The 23,815-nt window shown below is 40.0% G+C and overlaps 1 long non-coding RNA gene and 1 pseudogene across 1 annotated transcript; both read left to right on the top strand.

Annotated features, from left to right (window-relative positions):
- The first annotated feature begins 1,752 nt into the window (after positions 1–1,752).
- LOC119743194 lies at positions 1,753–22,602 on the top strand. The gene is made up of 3 exons (XR_005272992.1): positions 1,753–1,842; positions 4,342–4,538; positions 22,562–22,602. It is a non-coding gene; the product is annotated as an uncharacterized LOC119743194 (long non-coding RNA).
- LOC119743193 lies at positions 7,143–19,720 on the top strand (annotated as a pseudogene).
- Positions 22,603–23,815: the final 1,213 nt, after the last annotated feature.

Below are 23,815 nucleotides of genomic sequence, written 5' to 3'. Positions count from 1 at the left end.
TATCTCTAACTTTACAAAGAGGTTCATATTTTAACCCTAACTCCCTACGCCTTTTTGCTAGGATGTAGCCTCAATCCTGCAAAATCCTCCAATTGGCCTCATGGAAAAATAGCATGTAGCCTCAATCCTGCAAATTCCTCCGTTATTTCTTGAATATGGTCCATGGAGGGGTGACCACTGCCTGAATCCTGCAAAATCCTCCGGCTATGACTGTCAATAGGCTGAGGCAGAGGCAGTGACATCCTGGAGCAGTACGGAGGTTGTCAAGTATAATCAAGGACTAAATTTATGCACGGATGAGCATAAACAACACAAGGTCTGGCCCAAGACCTTGACACAGTGCATACTCCGAAATCAGCAATGCACTTTTGCCATGTAACCTCAATCCTGCAAATTCCTCCAATTTGCAAAAAGGATTTTGGAGGATTCAGGGCGGTTAGGGTTAAAGCATTTTTTTTTTTTCAGGTACTGTGTACCATTGTTGTACATCTATATTAACAGTATTCAACTTTGGGATGTTTCTTATTCAAAATTTGCAATTCATTTATCTGTTTGTCAGTGTGAACTGATTTTGTTGTGCAGTGTCTCACTTGACAACTCATAATTAAACTTACAAAATAACTCATGCTTAAAAAAAATCAAAGTAAATTTATTTTCTCTGATCGCAGTTGGTTTTTTAATTTGTTCATTTTTGTCTATCAGGTCTTGACCCACAAGATAACCATTCCACCAGCACCTCTGACGTACCGGTGACTGGTGCTGCCATAACGGATCCTTATCACTATTGGACACAACAGCACTTCACCTCAGAGATCTTCAAGATTGAGATCCAAAACCTCCCAAGACATTTTGGATTTGTGGTGAGTTTGCTCTCTAAGCATTCAACTCTCGATAATGATAATACAGTTTGTGCTCTATTAAGAGTTCACGATGTTCTCCATGGTGAAGATTTCTCAGGGTCTTTATGTAATTTTGTATAACAGAATTTAAAGGCAATTGGATGAATTTCACTAAAGCCTGGAAATATCCTAGCCTCATGTCTATATAAAAGTAATGGTAAACTGCATGTAGAAAGTTTTGATGGTGGGTGATATTGGTTGGTCATGAGTGAGAGCTCCCTCTTGCGGGGGTTATCGCTGCGGGGGTTATCGCGTATCAAACCATAATAACGTCTGGAGCTGTCTGATGAGATAGGCATTGGTGTCTGTGGTTATCACTTATTGCACCATTGGTAAAAACCTAGCCTATTCTATGGCCACACACTGGAGTAATCTCTGTGCTAAGGGCCATACAAATGTGAGCACAGCAAGTTGGTTGCATTTTTTTCATGGAAATATTTTGGCCTGATATTTGGCATAGGGGTTCTTTTTACCCAAGCGTCCCACTTTGTGCCGAAACCTCATATGGTTCAATACTTTGAGGTGTGCACTGGAACGTAAATTGTCAAACAATTGGCCATGCACAACAGCCAATTCAAGATCAACACACAGTCTGGCCTGTATGACTTCACAGACTTTTGTGTGTGTGCAAAAGCAGAATGTTACCCGGGGGTGAGTGGAGGCAATTTTGACCTTTTAACCCTAGAAAATCCATCAGCCCTGCCTGTGCATAAAAACAGCCAGTGCGTCTTATCACGTCCTCTGATGCAAACTGGTTAAGATGTTACTTTTTATTGTCAAAAGAAGTCAATTTGGTATCTTTATTTTTTGTTGGTATTCAGGGAGACATCAGTTCCCAGCTCAACGACTCCACCAGTGATCTTCCTGACCTCACCAGACAGTTTTTTTGTGGTCTGTTTCAAGTCGATCATTAGGCTCTGTGAATGACTGCTGAATCTACGAGGTATGTAAATGAAATCCGAGGTGGGATATTAGAGGTGAAAATGAACAATTTTTGAGAGGCCATTTTTTTAGGGTCTCTTGCTACCACACTCCAGCGATACATGTGAATGAATATTATGAGCCATGTCAGCTGGAGTTACTCAAGCTAAGTTCTAGGGGTAATTGGCAATGACATAGTCCCATGATGTAACTTAGCTTGAGTAACTTCAGCTCTAATGATTGCATTAGAGCTGGAGTCGAATGTCAGACAAGTCGACCGTTGAGACAACTCAACTCGGGACAAGTCGACCGTTGAGACAGCTCGACTCAATGGAAATGTATACACGTGGAGCGAAAAAAGTTGCATAAATCTGTGGCAGGACCAGTCCTGGGCACGGCACGGGCATACTGGATGCACAGAGGCGCGCTCCGATCCGGTGGCCGTCACGTTGGGCCGGCGCGCCCCGCCTGCGAGGACCGGGCCCGGCCCGGCACGCGGGCACGTCGACCGGCGTGGCAAGTGGGCTTACAGGCCCAGAAAAAACAATGCCACCGTGCACGGCGCGGCCACATTGACCAGGGATAAGTGCGCGCACAGGCCCGGCAAAAACGATGTCACCATGCACGGTACGGCCACGTTGACCTGGGATGCGCACGGCCCGGAAAAACGGACGATGTGCACGGACAATCACGCTGCGCTATATCAGCTCTGTTTTTTTTTGATATGCAACAAAAAAAATCATGTGTCATAACTCCCAAACGGTGATCAGCCGCCGTCAAAATTTCCAGTACTATCCCGAAAACTAGGCCCAAAACAAGTGAGTCGACTTGACTCAACGGTCGACTTGTCTCAACGGTCGATTTGTCTTTCCATTTATCACACATACGGTCGAGTTGTCTCAATGGTCAAGTTGTCTCAACGGTCGACTTGTCCCGAGTCGAGTTGTCTCAACGGTCCACTTGTCTGACCCCCCTGGAGTCACAACTACGTTAAAAGTACCGGGTCGTAAGAGTCCCGAAATCCCGTACTCTGTATCCCCAGTGCATTACAAAAACGGTCCATTTTCCCTATATTAATATGACCCAGATTCCATAATTCATACCTCATACGATGCAACAGGCATTCATGAAGCTAGTAATCAACTTCAAACAGAACAATGAAGACTAAAATATGAAATTTTTTCAATGATTTTGGTGGCGATTCTCGAGAAACAATGAGAAAACGTCGCTCCGACACTATTCTGCCGACTGCCGTTGACCCTCCAAATGATTGGCAAATAAAAACATCAGATTTACCTCAAAAAAGCCTCCAAATTACTAGATACGCCACCCGAGGTACAAGGAGAGATCGATGATTAAAATAGAGGTGCTAAAGTTTGCTTACGAGTCGGATGAAAAGTGAAATTTCCTGTTCAATTCCGAGAGCTCCCCTCGCGATCTATCGTTAAATTTCCGACTCGTGTTTGAATGACGCGATGTAACCGTACGTGCCCAGCATTCATTCAGTGGTCCCAGCGCGATTCCGTTAGCGAGCGCCATACATCGATTATGATCATGGCAGACTGGATCTCGTTTGTACAGACAAGTGCATTCGAACTGACATACGGAGTCGGGAACTAGAGCAGCTATCAGCGGAAACCAGTTCAAGCTAGTTCCCGACTCCATATCATCGTTCGAAATGCACTTGTACAAACGAGATCCAGTCTACTCATTATCAAAATTGATGCATTGCGCTCGTTACCGGAATTGCGCTGAGACCACTGAATGAATGCTGGGACGTACGGTTACATTGCGTCGTTCAAACAAGAGTCAGAAATTTAACGATCGATCGCGAGGGGAGCTCTCAGAATTGAACGGGAAATTTCACTTTTCATCCGACTCGTAAGCAAACTTTAGTACCTCGATTTTAATTAGCGATCTCTCCTTGTACCTCAGGTGGTGTATCTAGTAATTTGGAGGCTGTTTTGAGGTAAATCTGATGTTTTTATTTGCCAATGTTGTGTTATTTTTTGGTCAACGGCAGTCGGCAGAATAGTGTCGCTCGACGTTTTCTCGTGGTTTCTCGAGAATCGCCACCAAAATCAACGAAAAATTTCATATTTTAGTCTTCATTGTTCTGTTTGAAGTCGATTACTAGCTTTGTGAATGTCTGTTGCATCGTATGAGGTATGAATTATGGAATCTGGGTCGGGATAATATCTAGGGAAAATGGATCGTTTTTGTAATGCACTGGGGATACAAAGTCCGGGATTTCGGGACTCTTACGACCTGGTGCTTTTAACGTAGTTGTGACTCCAGATCTAATGCAATAGGCATTAGAGCTGGAGTTACTCAAGCTACAGGCAACTAGTGGACAAGGCCTACCTCCGTATTAACCGTCACAAATCCGCAAGCTTATTGATTGGGTTTTTATATCCTAGAGTTTAAAAGTGCTACAGACAAAACTTCATTCGAAAATTGGTCCTGCTATTTGGGTTTTGGTGTTTTTTACTCACCCAATATTTTGTAATTCTTTGCCCAGATCTGTTGGAAAAGGAAGACCTGGGGACGCGTATCGGCAAATTATCAACTCACATTGATGAGATCAAGGGTGAAATCTACCACGCCGTACACGAGAAGTATGCCAACTACAGACCCACCAGGGACTCCACCCAGGAGCTACACAACAAGGTGCAGACACTGTCCACTGAGATGCAGACTCTCAGCAATAAGATCAAGGTATGTCATAGTCTTAAGGCCCTAGTAACACATTCACGGTTGGACCTACGAATATCCACCGTTTACCAAGAATCAATTGATCACAATGAACCATCAAGACTCATGGAGAAATCGACTTTCTAAGAATGCACTAGGGTTTCAGGACGGATAGCCACGACTGTCAGGGGTTTCTTTACGAATACACCACGGTTTCTTGAATGGATTGTTTATGAATATTGACAGTATTACTAAGAATAATGATGTTAATGCCACAGTTGTCTGCGATTGGGCCACGGATGACCAAGGTTCTCCTACAAATAAAGCATAGTCATATTCGTAGTACAACCTTAGCAGAGAATATGTATGAATAGCTACAAATAACACTACGAATTAGTTTGGTTGTTCTATGGATGTCCCAGGGTTCTACTGCGCATTGATTTTCATGACAATTCACCACGGAAGTTTGGAACAGTTAAGAACTTCCGTAGCCCCTCCATGAATACCAAAGGAAGTTGACGGATAACCACGCAGATATTTAAGATGAATGGTTATCATATGTAGTACGTGTGGGACTGAAAGTGAACAGTAAATTGCCTGCAGAAGTCACGTTTGTGCACTAGTTTACCCCATTTTTTTTTTCTTGGCAGGGGGGGGGGGTAGATATTAGGATTTGGCCTAGACGTTTTGATGGTGGGTGATATTGGTTGGTCGTGAGTGAGAGCTCCCTCTTGCGGCGGGTTATCGCTGCGGGGGTTATCGCGTATCAAACAATAATAACGTCTAGCCCCTAGACTAGGTAAGTAAAGCTGTCTGATGAGACAGGCATTGGTGTCTGTGGTTATCACTTATTGCACCATTGGTAAAAACCTAGCCTATTCTATGGCCATACACTGGAGTAATCTCTGTGCTAAGGGCCATACAAATGTGAGCACAGCAAGTTGGTAAAATGATGCATTTTTTTCATGGAAATATTTTGGCCTGATACTTGCCATAGGGGTTCTTTTTACCCAAGCGTCCCACTTTGTGCCAAAACCTCACAGGTGTGCACTGGAACGTAAATTGTCAAACAATTGGCCATGCACAACGGCCAATTCAAGATCAACACACAGTGTGGCCTGTATGACTTCACAGACTTTTGTGTGTGTGCAAAAGCAGAATGTTACCCGGAGGTGAGTGGAGGCAATTTTGACCTTTTAACCCTAGAAAATCCATCAGCCGTGCCTGTGCATAAAAACAGCCAGTGCGTCTTATCACGTCCTCTGATGCAAAATGGTTAAGATGTTACTTTTTATTGTCAAAAGAAGTCAATATGGTATCTTTATTTTTTGTTGGTATTCAGGGAGACATCAGTTCCCAGCTGAACAGCTCCACCAGTGATCTTCATGACCTCACCAGACAGTTGGAGAAAACTAACGCTATCATTGAGGTGCTACAGTCACTATGCAAGGTAATGATCAACTCCATATGGCAAGACAGAAACGTTTCCCTAACAGGAACAGGGTGTTTGTCTTCTTGGGCAAGACACTTTACCGCAGTTGTCTTTCTCAAGGTGTACAAATGGTTGCCTGTGAGGGTTGAGACCATATGTGACGCGATCAAGCTAAATGAATCATTTGTCGGGAACTTTCATTTGGAGATTCGGGCCAAAATAGAGCCACTTCATCACATCACATCTCTTGGTGTTCCGATTTCCATAACTTTTGAACTAAAGATGGTACCAGCATGCGGTTTTTACACCAGTAATGCTGAGATTGTGCTCTTTTCAAATCTGTAAAAAAAATTGACCAGGGTCAACAAACGACTCATTTAGCTCGATCGCATCATATATTGGCCTGATCTTAGGCTGTTGCAGAAAACTGGTCTTGCAGCCTGGTGGACAGGGGTGATATTTATGACGCACTTTGAGCCATTATAGTGTAAAGTTCCTATAAGAAAAGGAAAAATCAAGTTATTGAACTCACAAACTGGAGTTTATAGCGATGTTTATAACCAGCATGACTCATGGACAGAGGGTAAGATTTTGATTATTTATGGAAATTTTGGAGTAAAATTACAATGAAGACGACAAAACCCAACACGACAGACCGTGCGACAGACCGTGCGTGTGCAAAAAAATTGATTTCAATGGCATCAGCTGAAAAAATATCTAAAAAAACTGCATTTTCTACCAAAAGATACTGTTCAAAATAAAACATATGGTCATATTTGTTTTTGTTGTGCTGAAGGAACACTTAATATCTTTTGGTGATCCGTGGACAGACTTTTAAAAGTAAGGTTGTGTTTAAAATTACATAAAATACATGAGTGATTTGAATGATTGTTGTACTAAAAGAAAACTTATGAATTGGGCTTTTATATCTTAGAATTTGAAAGTGCTACTTGAAAGTGCTACATGCAGAACTTCACTAAAACTTTTTTTTTTTTTTTCACCCACCCTGTCTGTACTTGACCTAAACTAAACAGGGGCCCGTCACTACATAATCGCCATTTTAAGCACCACATTTTTATCCTGTGATTCCTTGTGGATGAATCATTTTTGATCATGGAATCATAGACAGACGTTGGAAATCATTGTTGACAAGTAAGTTTGTCTTATAATGTCATCCTCTTCATATTAAGAAACCCCACTTTCCTGACGATTCTAATGATTTGTCCGTCCGTTTTGTTTGACGGGTTAACAGTTTACTGACAGACTTTCAAAGCTTCGTCCAGAACAATGAGTTCCTGCAAGCAGCCGATGCTGTCAATGAATTGGTAAGAGACAAATGAAAGTAATTGTCAAATCAAATTAAGATGAGACTTGGTTCCTATTTTCCAAATTTGTCTTCTAAAAGGAATACAAACTTCTTTTCTGTACGAAGTTTACTTTAAAATTACAAATTTCAGGTTGTTTTTGTAAACTTTGAATCCACTGTAATCAAATTGTACTTTGCATATTTTGATTTTTTTTCCCTGCAGAAATCTGATTTGGATGTTCTCATTGAAAACGGATACTGTGAGCTGAAAATTGTCAGGCTCTGAGGGTAAGGAGCTTATCCGTTGTCTGTTTACTTGTAGCAGGCCAGTGAGGATGCAGAAAGTGGATTGATCTTGTTAGAATCGCATTTACATCGCGTCAACACTGCTTGTGAAATATTGTCCAATTACAGATATACGAATAGACACAATGCGCAAAATCTGAGACAAACAAAACGTAGTGTACAAATATTCCATGGGGTTGTCTAAAGGGGCGTGGCTAACTCGCAGACGGTGATAGGTCAGTTGGGATGACGTTGTTGAATTTTGCCAGCCAGAGAGAGACATTGCTAATAAGAGTTTTTTTTCCCCGTTTTAGTCTGAGCTGCGAGTGAACCAAGAGACGCTGCTGCATCATCTAGGAGAGGCCTGGTCTGCCATGACTGTCTGGACTATACCCCATGCCAAAGAACCTGTCACCTTGACCAACGTCAGCCAAGTCCAACTCAAACTAGGTAGGTCAACAAGACGTGGGACGCTATGGCATGTGGGCTGGAGTATCATATTCAGGATCTGCGGGTAATTCTGTAGGTTGTGGGTTCGAGTCCAGCCTGGGGTCGTGGTGCGTGCACATGACATTTTGACACTCATTGCTTCTCTCCACCCAGGAGTAAATTTTGTTTTACACTTTTTTTCACCAGTTCATAGTGAAAATCCTGCAGTTACTGTCAATGCCGTGAACGAGGTTGGAATTCTGAAGAACAAAATGCAAGTTTTCGGTGAGTTTCTTGAATGTTTGTCCTCTCTTTGTGACCGTTTTTCAAAACCAAGCTTTGATAAACCAAAAATGCATTGACGGAAGGAATGTATAACATTACATTAGAAACAGAATTCGCTCATTTTATCCTTTCATTCCTAAATTTTCCATTTTCAGGAAAGAAACTGATGGAATATATTCTGAAGCCGGTTGTGACATTGTCAAATGTTGCGCCATCAATTAACGCAGCTAAAAAGGTACTGTCATTCTCCATTAAGTCTTAATTTACAGGTGCATTTTGGTTTCTTTTACAAGAACAAGAAGAAATGATTATATTACAAATTATGCAAGTTTATAAGTTCATAAATATACAACGTTTGTTTAGGCATGGAAAAGTTATACTGGGTGAATAACAGCATAAATTGTAGGCATAACTTGTATTAAAGCTCCTTGCTGCACTGACTGCTCATGATCTCCCTATAATGGACACATCCTCTGTTAGCAGAGAATAACTTGTTAAGCACTAGGACAAATTCCATAGAGCTGCTTTTAAGCAGAAAAGATTGCTTAGAAATTTTGTTTGCGAAAAATCAGCTGGGAAGCGAAAAATCAGCAGGGAAACGGTCCAAGCAATGACATTTTGACTGACAACCTGTTGTTCCTAATAACAACTTGTATTTTTAAAGCACTACATCATTATTACCCTGCTAATTGGGCTAAAGAAACATTTCAAAGACATTCTCAGCCCCCTGGGGAGTGTGTAGCTCGATGCTGCCTTTTCGGCACAATGCAGCTAAAATCAATCACAATAACCACCTCTGCCCTCACAGGTACCCATTTACTCCTGGGTGGAGAGAAGCAATGAGTGACAAAGTGCCTTGCCCAAGGGCACACGCACCACAACCCCAGGCTGGACTCAAACCCATAACCTGCAGAATTACCCTAAGACCACGAATTCAATGCTCCAGACCACGAGGCCACAGCACTCCTCAGCAAAACCTTTTTTTGTGCGTTTAGTGAATGAACGTGCTAACGTCTTCTTTGCAGTCGCAGTCAACCACCGTTGGATTCAAGGTGCTACCCAAGAGCTCTGAGGAAGCGTCCAATCCCGTAGCTGTGTACAAGAGCACACTGGCAATACTGAAAGCACTGAGCGGGCCGTTACTTAGCCTCAAGACAGAGGGTAAAAACGGAGATGAGAACACTACGCTGATGGCTATGCTAGGTAGGGACAATCTCATTAGCAAATTGGAAACAGCTTTTGTTTTTTTCCTAAGAATTTTTTTTTCTTCCTTTTATTCTTTTCCCCGATTTTGTCTATATTTTGTGACAACATTTATTGACCAAATTATTTTTGAAAAGCATACTTGGTTTAAAGATAATAATAGCACTAAACTCCCTGTGAAATTATTCTTTCTGGCATGCTGTCATTTTGAAGAAAACAATATAAGAAGGTCATTTCCAAAGATGAGTCAAGTGACGCATTTTTGGAAATTTCCGTTTGTAATAATAATAATAATAACAGGTTCTTATATAGCGCTTTTAACTAAGATCAAAGCGCTTTACATTATTATTACCCCTAATCATTGGGCCAATTAAACATTCCATATACCATCTCAGCTCCCTGGGGAGTATACAGCTCGATGCAGCCTGTTAGGCGAAGGAAGCTTATTCAATCACAATAACCATCTCTGCCCTCACATGTACCCATTTACTCCTGGGTGGAGAGAAGCAATGAGTGACAAAGAGCCTTGCTCAAGGGCACACGCACCATGACCCCGCCAGGACTCGAACCCACGACCTGCAGCTTTACCCACAGACCACGAATCAGTGCCCTTAACCACGAGGCCAGTTGGTTTGTAGTTGTGTTTGTAGTTGGTTTGTAACACGCACACGCTTGCGCGTTGTTGCTATTACTCGTCAGGTTCAGTTGCGCGACATCTCATAGCTGCAATCAGCTGAATGAGAATGTGTCCCGGATACTGATTTCGGGTGCAATTCAAAATATGAATGGGTAACTTTTGAATTGAAATGAAGATCCTAGAATATTATTTTCTCGAAATATACAGCATTCACAGAGCTAAAACTTCATCAGGTCAGTTGTAAAGCATCTGTCTATAGATTTTGAGCACTTTTGTTGTTTCAAATGAAGCAAATTGCAAATGTTCTTATGAATGAAAGGTTTGCGGAAACACCTTGTGGGAATAAGTTTCTCAGACTAAAGAGAATGGTCAGAGCACACTGACCAGTACGTTGAGTTTATACATCTGGTTCTTTCCAGAACCATTCACTTTAGTTTGAGAAATATATTCCCACATGGTGTTTCCGTAAACCTTTCATTCATCTCCACCATGCAAAGCCTCAAATCTTACTTTCACATGATCTACTCTGCCTTTAATTGTAAGAGATCTTTCTGTTTCTGATCAAACAAGTGTCGGTGAAAGTTTCTTATTAAAGAGATCTTTCTGTTCCAGGGTTTATTGCAGAAACTGCTTCTCCACTGCTGACCTACGCCAGAGATGGCAATGTCCATTTTGCTAACAAAAAGGTATAAACAATATATTTTTTTAATGTCTATTATTTTTAAAAATCTTGTGGGAACATTTCTTGAATGGCAACAGTTGGACTGTTTGGTCCCTTCTGAATCTTTGGTTCATCTCATTCACATATGACCCTCCAGCAAACCAGTCGGAAATTGTACGGCCGTATTTTGAAATACAACCTGTAATACATTGAATGTTGATGATATTTGGGAACTGAAAACATCAATAGCTCCGTCAGATTTTGTCCGATTCCCATATTCTATACATCATTGGAAAGTTCATTTAATGTCCTTTCCATTAATCTAAAAATCCTGGTTTTCAAAAATTGGCTCTGGTTTTATGCTGGAGGGTGACACAATTATTGTGGAATGCATCAATAAACAGCTCTGAACTTTGGGGTGAAAAGCGTTTTTGCCTTCATGACAAGGACATTCTAGTCTCTCGAAAGCCTATGATGAAAACTTTTTGTAAATTTTCCCAGAGTGGACTTAAACACAAATGCTCCTGCTTAATGCAATACTACAGCAATCCACCATATTCTGCATATTTTGAATCTTCATCAATTTTTAACCTCTTCTTCAAACTTTTGTTCATGGATGTAGTCCAGTCCATCACAAGTCCTCCAGTCCCAATTCAACCCACAAGCAATTCACAAGAGTTTTGACAAAGGCATTCCTTTATTGTTCATCCACTGTTACTTGTGACTGGACTTGTGACTGGACTTGTGACTGGTCTTGTGACTGGTCTTGTGACTGGTCTTGTGACTGGACTTGTGACTGGACTTGTGACTGGACTTGTGACTGGACTTGTGACTGGTCTTGTGACTGGACTTGTGACTGGTCTTGTGACTGGACTTGTGATTTACTTGTGGCTGAACTTGTGATGGATTTGACTTCATTCCTGACATTTTTTTATGTTCGGTTTATTTTATTTTTGGAAAGTGTCAAGAGCTGATAGTTGAAGCCCGCAAGCTGATGAAGAGAGAGCTGCACAATACAAAGAGAGTCGGTACAATGAAGGTTGACAACAAGAACGTCAAAGATCAAAAACAAGATGCCAAGGTTCGAATTTACTGGAAATTGTGCGCTTCAAGACTAAACTGGATATGATTTTGTCATTCTAATCAGCCTTTAAGAGTTCTTGCAAGTTTAAAACATTAATTGAAATATTTATTGTTGAAATGTGTTGAATGAACTTATCGTATTAAATATGAAATTTCACTTATGGACACTTGCAATGTAATTTTTTTTTACTTCTTTCAGGACAAGTGCCACGTCAGCGAGGGTATCTTTGCACTGCCTGAGTGTGCAGTCAGTGAAAGCATAGAGTGTCTTGTTAATCTAGCCTACCAGACATTACAAGAAGCTGCTCAAAACACACCACAATGGTGAGTTGGACATAGATTAATTTAGGGGGCTAATCATCCTTACTCGCAACAGAAGCTGAATTGTAAAGGACACGGCTACAACGTGGTTGAGCCGAAGGCATGTTATGTACAAGCGCCTCAAGCAGCCATCGTATGACCCTCGTGGCACAGGAGAGAGTTAATGAACAACTCTACTCACATATTACCCGATCCGGGAATCGAACCCAGGCCACAGCAGTGAGAGGCAAGTGCTTCACGCACTGCGCCACCCATGCCAACTGCCTGATGTGATGTGTTTATGCTATTCTCACCATAGTAAAGTAAAGTCTGTCGTGAGCCAATATGGCCCATCGGGCCAGCCGTTATCTATGGTTTCCTTGGTATGAAATGATTCAATATTTCTACTCCCCTTGGATGGGATGCTAGCCCATCGCAGGTTACTCCCCAGCTGATGCTAGTACCCATTTACATCCTGGGTGGAGAGAGGCAAGTGGGGGTAAAGTGGCTTGCCCAAGGACACAGCATATGGCCAGCAGCTGGCTTCAAACCTCTGAGCCTCTGATCAAGAGTCAGGAACCCAAACCACTTTGCCACACTCCCCTGTGTTGGAAATTGTCCCATATCATGTGAAAAAGCAAGAGTGCCTTTTTTTCCATGCAAATTGAAATGTGTGGAACATTTTATAGGTCAGTGTACACAATATTCAACTAAAGGATTCCTGAAAATGTCTTATTTTTATGTTTGCAGTGCCATCCAACTGTTCTACACAGTGCGAAACATGTTTGAGATATTTTGCGATGTCGTACCCACATACCACAGAGATAGTCTGGTGAGTCAACTTCTGGACTTTTTCGAACAGTCATCTGGTATTTCACTGCCGTCTGCTTGTTAAGCCAAAAAAAAATGCACAGAAGCAAATGTTTCCATGTACCTTTAACAGGCATGCAACTGGGAATTTTGAAAAAAACGAGGAAATTCCAAACCACACATGACTTTGTTCAGTGTTTTTCAATTTGTAATGGCATTATTATAATTATAATTATTCATGAGAAGTAAATAACGAGGAAATCAGTGGATCCAAGGAAAAATTGCATGCCTGCTTTAACCAGTTTGCCCAAGAGGCCGTGTATACACGCAAAAGTTTTGGGTACTCCGAACCGATGACAGATAAACACGCAGGGAGAGAGTCTGGAAATATCTGTCAGCGACCCACTCGCAGCAAGCAAGGCTGGAAATATGAGTGTGCTGCCCGAGGGTGATGGCTTCAACCCGCCTGGCTTGAAGTCGAGTGAAAATATATCCCACGCCTCGTTCCGTTCTTGTCAAAATAATCCCAGCGTGAACAGGTTAAAGGAAGGATGAAAACAACAACCAAAGTAATGTTGATATTGTCTTAACATTTCTTTTACAGAAATCTTAAATTCTTTATTATTTTTGCAAATTTTTCTCGTGAAACAGCAAAAGCTATCTCTGGAGTGCGCACTCCACCACAACAACTGCATGTACATCGTCCCATCACCTGCTGACGCTAGGCCATCAGTATCGTCAATCCTTACCCCCGCCCCTCTGTGACGGCACATCCACATTTGTCGACCTCATCCCTGTCTTCAGGAAGCTGGTATCTGAATGTTTCTTGGTTCAAATGGTAAGAAACAGCAGCCTATTTTGTCTCATTTATACCCAGTCACCACAGCTTCCAGGCAGTAGATTTCTACTGTACCTCCTGATATGTCAACTTCATCGCCGAGTTTATTTGATTTGCGTAGAACTTTTATCCCCTTGTGAACCCTAACCCTGTCAGATGCAACACAGTGCATCAGGTGCAAACATCTGTGGGACATTGGTGCACTGAGCCTTCAAAACCAGTGCAAAAACAGCCAATTCTGAAATGCCACAGTTGTATCCTGGTGCAGTTGGTGACCACAGACTCTGAGGCAGTTTAGCCTCAGAAGCGTAAGCAGAAGTCAAAACTTTTATTAATCTCCATTTAGTTAACTTTGTAAAATCGTAGTGGCTATTGTTACGACAGCCGTAATGCGATTTTCAAATACTATCGTTACGGAATTTGAAAAAAAAAATGTTATAGAGATCTTAAGTTTCAGGTTTAAATCAAATTTTTCTTTTTATTTAAGTAGATTTCATTTTCTTTCTTGAAAATTGGAGGATTTGTTGAAATAGGGAAATAAAGTCATAGAACCATTTTGTCGATGCCAACAGCCAAAGATCGTGACCTTGAATACTGTATTGACCTATCGCCGTTTGCAAGTTAGCCACGCCCCTTCACAACCCTACAGAATTTGTGTACACTAAGTATTATTGTCTCAGATTTTGCGCGTTCCTCATCCATCTGTATATCATGTAATTGGACAATATTTCACAAGCTGCGTTGATGCGATTCTACCACAAAAGGTCAACTATGTCAGGAAACCAGACAGTTTTGTAACGATAGCAGTTGAAAGTCATGTTACGTCTGTCGTAACGATAAAGTGTTTCACGGTAATATGCGCCATCTTCCCCGCTGGGCAATTTTACACGCGTTCTGTGTACACATCGTCATTGGAAAGTTTTGGCGCTTCCAAGTCAACATGCGTTCAATCCAAAGTGCACCCGCGTCTAGCAACGTGTGTTCTTTGTGCCCCGCGAATAAGATTACGCACATTACCATGAAACACCTTATTGCCATGACGTTATTATTTCATATGCCGTCCCCTAAAACAAATTCTTTTGAATGGATATACAAGTAAGGCTTAGTTCCACCCCACTTAAATACAGTACTGGTACAATTGAATTTTCTGCATCAAATTTCAAACTTGGTAATAGGCCTAGTAAATGGATTTCATAGGTTTAGCCCTAGGTGAATAATTTATTATTTTATTTCCTCAGAAAATGATGTTGACTTAACTCAGTCCAACTTGAATCTGGCTGGCGGTCGGTCCTCTGGCTGTAACATGGATCTGAAACTACAGAACCAGCTGAGTAAATACATGTACCTAGCCCCAGGTAGACAAATATTTGCTTTTTTTCTCCTTTGCAGATTTGTCCTTTACCTACATTTACTTGCAGAATCCAAAACAACAATTTCAGTGACATTTGTGCATAAGCTTGTTTTACGTATACACACCTTGTGTTCAACTTTTAGTACTTTTACTGTTAATTTGCGCCAATTTCATGGGGCAAAAAGAGCACGTGTTCTTGAGTAATGCACATCCATCGAAAACTTTTGCACTTCCAAGTCATCATGCATTCAGCAACATGTATTCGTTTTGTCCCGTGATTGATGCAACTTGCATAAAAGTGATATTCCCAATGCTCTTCATAAATACAGGGTTTTTTTCTCCTTACAAATTTTAAATTGTTTTGTTTTGTAACAAAAAGTATTTTATTCTGATTTTGGGCATCTCAACTCACTGAATAAGGGCTTTCATTTTGGGCACAAGAACCCGCTTTGCAAGAGCAGAGTTATTGTCTGACGGCCGATAATTCAATTTTTTGGAAAGAAATCATTCAATATCTATAAACGTAGGTGGATTTTTTTCAGTCGATGTCACAAAAAGTGAATTCAATAAAAACAAATCTATTTGTCGAGGTAAACTCAAAAGTAGCACGGGAAACACGTCTTTAAACAAATTCTATGAAAATGCCCCATTTCAAATCTGTGCATCTTTGATGGCATAATTGAAAATTTTGCATTTTTACTAAATCTTGCAGAATTTGACGTCGGTATAGATGATAATGGGGAAATCATCAACATTCTTAATGTCATCAAGGTAAGAATGAAATCTTTACATTCCAGTTAGTTTCAACCTCGTGTCAAAAAACCATGTCCTACTTTTGACCCTAAATAACTCTGTTGTTTACCAATGAAGTTAAACCGAAATTTCAGATCATGTAAACAAGGCATAACATTTTATGGAGTGCGTTTCATCAGCTTTGTGCAAGAGGGGGAGATTTGAACTCCATACGAAAAAAATACTCACTAAAAAAGACCAAAAAAAAAAAACAAAGACAGATTAGAAGCATTTAACCTGCCGGTAGACATAGACGCGTAAACGTTCACAGATCCTAGGCCTAGCCTTCCAATGCATTGCCTACTGAAAAAACAGCACTAGACTTTGTTGACAAGACAATTTGACGGAGTGATGTGTCCAGGTATGGGAATCTTTCTGGGGTATTCTTTTTATTGCTTTGCATACATTGTTGGGTAAGACTTAAGTCTTTTTATAGCTCAATAATACTTCACTTTAGCCCCACTAGTGTGGCCGCGGTATGCTGCGCTGAACCTCTGGCCACACACCGTGGTACCGCACACTACTGGGGGCGTTTTCATCAAAATGACGGTCCGTTTCTTACATATGGTTGTATTCCATGATGTCCCATCTATCACTTCTGGGATGCTTAGGTGTAATGATGTTCAATTTTCTGAGATAATCTTGAATCTTTCTGGAGCCCATATGCACTCGTGAAACGTCTGGTGATGGCAGCCATTTTGAATGTGACAAGAGATGACCTCAAGCTGTGACGTTGCGTTTATGCAGATTGCTTGTCGAGCGAGGGCGCGAGTTGCAAATGTGACAGCTGTTTCCTGTACCATGCATTTATCGTCTGGGGCCACGTGCACTGATCTCAGTGAAATGTTTATTGATTTCATTTTATTTCATTAACAGCTTTGAGAACGGAGTTAAGGCCAGACAGACAGGGGGCATAGGATCGGACTGCATATTTGCTCTGAGGTAATTTTATCTAATTCATTTAATGTTAGACACTATTCGCTATTGAACTTTTCTCTCAGCTGCTATGATCACTACAAAATAACTAGAAACAGCAGCAAACATGTACTTGAATCCCAGGACATACCGTTATTTTGTTTTACCATTTTGGATTTCCTCAAAAATTTGTGAACGAACTATTGACCGTTTTGTCATTTTACAGTTTTACAGTTTTGTAAAACGGTATTAAGTCACACACAAAAAATGCTTTTTGTTGTTGTTTTTTATTGTAAAAAGCGTTAAACGGCTAGTTGCTTTATTTTTAGAGTGTTGTTTTACAAAATCATGACAATGACAAAACGGTCAATAGTCTTGCCGACCATTTGTTTGATTTAGGTTCGGCAATTAAGCAATGCACTTAGGAATGTTAATGCGTCCTTGGGATCGAGTCATTGCCTGGGCCCTCCTTACATTTTCGTTCTCACGACAGAATTTGCGAATTAGCTATTGAAGAGCCGCGTCGACTTAAACTCCAATTTCCTTAAAATATCTGCAACTTCATCAAACGTCTTACCATCCTGTATCCATTGTGAAAAGTAATGCCCTCCCTTGCAGTTTTCCAGCACCATTTTTGCTTGCAACTCTTTAAGCCCCACCAACTGAATGGCATGAGAAGGGGGTCAGGGTCCGCGCCAGGAATCACACCACGCATTAATTATGCCGAGCCAACACTCTTGTAAAGCAGGGTCCCCCTCCACCCCCTTGCCCACCGCCACAAAATGCACCACGGACTGTTAACTATGACACTAAAATAAAACAGTGTGTATTCAATACTGACCGTTTTGCTGTTTTTCAAATTTATTTGTGTAAAACAAAAATAATCGATCGTTATGCTATACTGAATTTTACTAAACTTATAAAACGGAGAAACCGTATTGATATTAATACCGTTTGTCGTTTTATAAAACTGTAAAACGAGGAAACGGTCAATGGTTCGTTTACTGTTTTTGTTTTCGAGGAAATCCAAAACCGTAAAACGAAATAACGGTATGTCCCGGGATTTATTTGACACTCTGGAATGCTTTGTACACTTCGGATGAACACAATACAAATATATATTGAGTCATAAGGAAGAGCAAGTCAGCCACAGCCAGATTGGATAAGTAGATGTTGATGATTGTACTCATTGACTTCACTCGAATGCCTGTGAAGAGAAAGACCAAGTTTAAGAGGAGGCCGATTGGTGCATTGATTTCAGTACTTAACCATAGTATTTGTTAATTTCTTTTGTGAGTCTTGATAAAGTTCTCAAGGTGCTTTTCAACTTCATCGTTCTCCATATCCAACATTTTATTCAGATGTAGCAAAGAGTGTTCTGTCCTAGTCAAGATCACTCCAGTTTTATACTAGCAGCGAATATAAGACCTGGAGCAATGTGTAGTTGAAATAAAAAGCTTCTGCATTTTTTCCCCTGAGAGTTTTTTTATCTTGAAGATTTGTAAGGATTAGTTCTTTGTTCCTTGTTTTGAATGCATACTAAACCAAAGTAGACAATAGAGTTTCACAGTTGACTTTGGCATAGATGTGCTTCAGAATAACTTTTTATTTTCTCTTCAAGACTTTTTTTACATGTACATTGTGTAATCCGTCGTAAAGGTTTTGCTCATATCTAGGTTACTTAAGAAAAAGTGAAATGGCACTCTGTACTTTTTACAGAGTTTTACAGCTTATAAAAGATCACAGACATAACGTAACGCTTGCATTATCTATAACTGAATAAAATTAGATGCAGATCAAAAAATGACACAAAATCTTTCAGGTCGTTCACTACATTTTGCTTACAACATATTTATTTATATCTCACATATAAAAACTTGACACAAGCTTTAGATTTGGTGTTTGGATAATCAAGAAAGACATTTAAAATACAGATACAAATAGTCACTGCATCAACAAAGATTTGAAACCATGGAATTCCTACACTCTCTTGCTTGAAATTGAAAGTGTACTTAGACTTCTGCTATCAAATGTTATACTAAGAAATTACCCATGAACTTTTCTTTTTGTTCTTGGGCCAAACTGATGACCAGCTTTGCCAACAGATTGGCTCCCGTCCGTACAATATTGATACTGATTGTGGGGGGGGGGGGGGGGGGACCAGCCTATCCAGCAAGAACAGAAATAATGTTTGGCAGCCAATAATTTGGAATTGTAAAGTAATAATTCAATAACTAAACGTGAGCTTTTTTGTGTTTGGTGTTTCATTCAAAAGTGAATAACTTTTGTATTGCTTGAAAAATAGCAGATTGGTAAAGAAATCTGTTTTTCGGGATGAAACTCGAAAATAGCACGGAACTTTAAGTAAATTTAGTACTTCATCCGGCATTTGTTGAGTAAAACTGTTATGTGGACAGTTTTCCTTGTTTTTTTCCCTTAGAAGGTACAGCATTAAAGGTTGCATGTCTGTGTAGAGTGTGTGTGCGATTCACAGTTTCAGATGATTCTTATTTTATCTGATAAACTGTCTAAGTTGAACACATTACCCTCATTGTTTCAAGCTTAATCTTTAAACTGTAGTTAGGAGAATGGTTGTATGTAGAAAGATGACAAGTTCCACACACAATCCATTACTCTTTGGAGATACGGTGGACACAATACGAAGGCGCTATTTGGTTTGGGTCTAGTCTTTTGCATAAGTTACCCCAATATACCCAAATCAAATAACACCCTTGTATTGTGTCTGCCATATATCGCAAAAGGCTTATAGCAGTTGAGCTATTCACTTTTTCCAAAATTTGTTAAGACTCTGGAATACTGAATGTGCTTTTCACATCTTTTTCCAATCTACAGGTTAAACAACATGGTGACTCCACTGTGGAACCAGCCGTATGAGGACCAGCTATCCACCAAACAGACCAACACCAGGGAGTTTCTGAGGAATTTATCCAAGATGCTGCAACGGAACATTGGGGGAGATGTCTCCCTGGCTGAAGCAACAAAGGTGAGCTACTCACCAAAGACACAGGATGGTTGTGGGCCAGAATGGAAATGTGATCTTCGTTGACAAAAAACTTTCAAAACACAGTTTTCTGGCAAGTGGACTTACATGTACAGCTGCCCTGAAATTTCTTTAAAAGTTCAGAAAATGATGCCTCATTTTTCTTGAGAATCAGTTAAAACTCAGCAAAGTTTTAGCCAATTTCTGAAATAAACTTCCTTTCCACACACAAAAGTCCCAAAGATTAAAAGGGGGAGGGGGGAGTTGGTTAAAAAAAAATGTTTAAAAACAAAAAACAAAAAAATGAACACAAAACCAAAACTTGGGTGGGATGTGAACCCATGACCTCCTGCTTACTAGTGCAGACATCTTAACAACTCGACAGCAGAGCTTACCAAGATTGGTCAGCCAGTTTGAATCTTGTGCATATAATAGCTGTGGTTACCACAAGAAGAAATTCACAAGCCTGTTGGAGTGGGATTCAAACCCACAACCTCGTGTTTAATAGTGCACTCTTCATTTCATTGGCAGGAAGAGCCACAGTGGGATAGCATTCAACCTGGATTTCTTGTTAGATAAACTATGTGAATCTTTTGTGGGGTAAATATTCCTGACATGGGAGATGTCTGATTTGTTCCTTTCATTTTCATTGTTTGTTTGCACACTCACAGCCAGTATTAGAGAGTTATCGCAACAAGTGTGAGTTTACCATCAGCAAGAGTGTAGATGGCATTGGTGAGTGAAACTGGCATTTATTTTTAGTTATCCAACCTCTTCATTTTTTTGTGTGTATGCGCTCCGTTCACAAGCACCCCCTCGCCTGGATATCAAGTGTGCACACATGTACTTAATGCACCTGTTATGAAAGCTGAACAGAAAGTTCCAGGATTTTTTCTCAGATATTCCCCTAATTTTCTTGTCAGGTCTTCATGAAACTTGGCCCTGGATAAATTGTGCAATAGTTTCAGTATCATGTCTTCTTATTTTCATTGACAGATAACACTGTTGGTTTCCGGCTTGGCGCTTACAAAGGTAAGTATTTCCTCTGAAGTTCCATTTTGGTAAAAGACGTAGATCAGCTTTCATGTTTGATTGGATCAGCTGTTGAGGGGCGTGGCCCATGAGGGGCGTGGCCCATTAGTAGCTAATGCTGATCAATTCCAACCAATCAGAATGCAACACACAGAAAGATTGACAGGTGTACATATTGTGCATTGTCTATTATGTCTGTCAGGAATTAATTATTGGAAAGAAAGAAACAAGCCACAAAAGACTTAAACCCTTGTCATCCCCTTTGCTGACCAATATGTTGGCTTACTTTTGTGGCATGAATACTGAGGGTATATGTTTGTACTTTCAACATTGATCAGCAAGCTCTTTTACTCAATAGGGATTTTTCAACAATTACATTTGTACAAGCAAGAATTAGGTTTTAAATACAAAATTCAGGAAAATCACTGTTTGTTTAGATGTTGCTAGTGTACACTTTTATTTATTTTATCACTGATCTTGCTTTTTACACGCAAATTTGTTTGTCCTTTAAAAAGTGTGTGACTTTTAGAAACATGGTTTGCCCTGCAATTTTTTTTCTTCCAAATATTACTAGGTATCAGAAAGACGTAAGAGCTCAAACACCGATTTGGTGATAGTACATTTCTGTATTATTTGTGTTTAGAGTTTTAAATTACACAAGGAAATCACAGCTTTAATGAACATATAGAAAACAGCAATTCCTCGGATACTGTGCAAATTAAGATACATCTTGTATGATGCTAACTTTACAACGACATTCATATTTTACAGCATTGATTTTTCAATTACCCAAATTCGAGGTACCCTTGAGTCCATCTAAAAGAAATATTAGAATATTGCTTTGCATTTAAACATCATACAGACATGGAGCTCATAATGTAATACAACAGACTAGTGGTGCTACACAGATTATGTACAATTATAGAGCATGCAAGTCTCGCCAGTTCACATTCACTTTTCATGTGAACATCTTGGTACCAAACACTGACTAGTCTAGCCAAGGACTCCCGTGTTTGAATTCACCCAATGAACGGAAGTGGAGGTCAACATTTTTTCAATTTACTATAGTTATCAACTTGCAAATTTTTTTTAATGTGTTGTAAATTGGAATGATTTTGTTCTTGTTCAGAACCCATTCTTTGCCCTTGACTGGATAAACCTAGTAAAATCACCTAGGTTTTTGAGGTCAACTTGAACGCTCTATTGACAGAAGTGGAGTACAAATTGCTGACTTTAACTATCAACTACATTTTTTTCCAGCTAGTAGCTGTGAAGACACCTTTAATACACCAGACCTAAATCCCATACTGTACATCTAAAGCCTACAATGGTCTCATATTAGATCTGTGCTCTGCAACAAAAAAGTCTATACCCTGGATTTCTCCTTGCTAAAGGATGTTTCAAGAAACTTCGAATAAAAAAAACGCATTTTATTTGGTTTTAAAAAAAAGTTATCCACATTGTGCAACATGTATGTACAAAGATTGGTATAAATTTGGAATCAGATGCTCCTAATGCATAACTTGCAACTTTGTTGATCTGTTACTTAGGCTGTGTCTGAAACGGGCTTCTAGAGCTATGGCTACGGCTATTGTCAGATTGTTCAAATGTAATTGTTTTGGGTGAAGACCTAGACAATATAGCTCTAGCCATATCAACTTTTTAAATTTGTTCATTTGTGCATCAGGTCTTGACCCACAAGATAACCATTCCACCAGCACCTCTGACGTACGGTGACTGGTGCTGCCATAACGGATCCTTATCACTATCTGACACAACAGCTTTTCACCTCAGAGATCTTCAAGATTGAGATCCAAAACCTCCCAAGACATTTTGGATTTGCGGTGAGTTTGCTCCCTAAATAGTGAACCCTCAATAACAATAACCATACAGTTTGTGCCTTCTTAGGAGTATGTATGTATTGTGCTCCATGCTTGGGATTTGTCAAGGTTTGTTAATAACAGAATCAAAAGGCTGTAAAATGAATTTCACTAAAACATGAAATATTCTAGCCCTGTGTTTGTATGAAAGTAATGACCACATTTAACGCACACTTTTTTGCCATGCCCGTGCACATGTTCACAATTGTTTCTAATGTTGCTGTGATGTCGATGTAGGTAATTTACACTTCACAGCTTTGGGATTTTCTGTATAATTTATGAACCTAAAATTGATTGCATTGTACATGTGTAAAGGTTTGTACATTTAAGTATCTCATTGGCTGCATGGTATGTGCTAATGAACGCAGCAGTGACATCAAACTTGATCAAAACACTTCTGTTAACATTCCTTTCCCCTCAAACAGCAGTGACACTGAAGTTCCAGCTCATGACATCGCTGTATTGCTCATGAATATGGAATATTTTAAAGCCTGAAACATCCAAAGACTTGGAATATAGTTCCTAAAATAAAAACCTATTTACAGTGGAAAAAATTCAGGGTTATCCATATGTTAGTACCATTACTTGTATATTTTCACACTGAAAAAAGTAACAAACTTGCTCATTTAAAGGAAGGGTAGATCATTTGTCATTTGTGCATTTTTTTTTTTTTTTGAAGCAACGAAAGTGCTCAAAATATAAAAACAGGTGCTTAACAACTAACACGATGAAGTTTTAGCTCTGTGAATGCAGTATCTTCTGAGAAAACTATATTCAAGGATCTCAGGTTCAATTCAAAAGTTGCTGAGTCATGTTTTATATTGCATTTGAATTCAGCCCCAGGGACACATTCTCATTCAGTCAATTGCAGCTACGCGATGTCATGCACTGAACTGACGAATAATAGCAACCTAGTGTGCGTGTGCGTCGTGTCAACGCTTGCGCGCACATATTCATGGATTCACCGAATTTACAAACCAACTACATGAACTAACTTGATGCATCGTTGGAAATTGCTTTCTTTCATTGTTTCCTTCAAAATGACAGCATGCCAGAAAGAA

Source organism: Patiria miniata, unplaced genomic scaffold (genome assembly GCF_015706575.1).
Source record: "Patiria miniata isolate m_02_andy unplaced genomic scaffold, ASM1570657v1 HiC_scaffold_6, whole genome shotgun sequence".
Classification (NCBI taxonomy): domain Eukaryota; kingdom Metazoa; phylum Echinodermata; class Asteroidea; order Valvatida; family Asterinidae; genus Patiria; species Patiria miniata.
The sequence above is the reverse complement of the archived record's forward strand: the minus strand, read 5'-3'. Positions and strand labels throughout refer to the sequence as shown.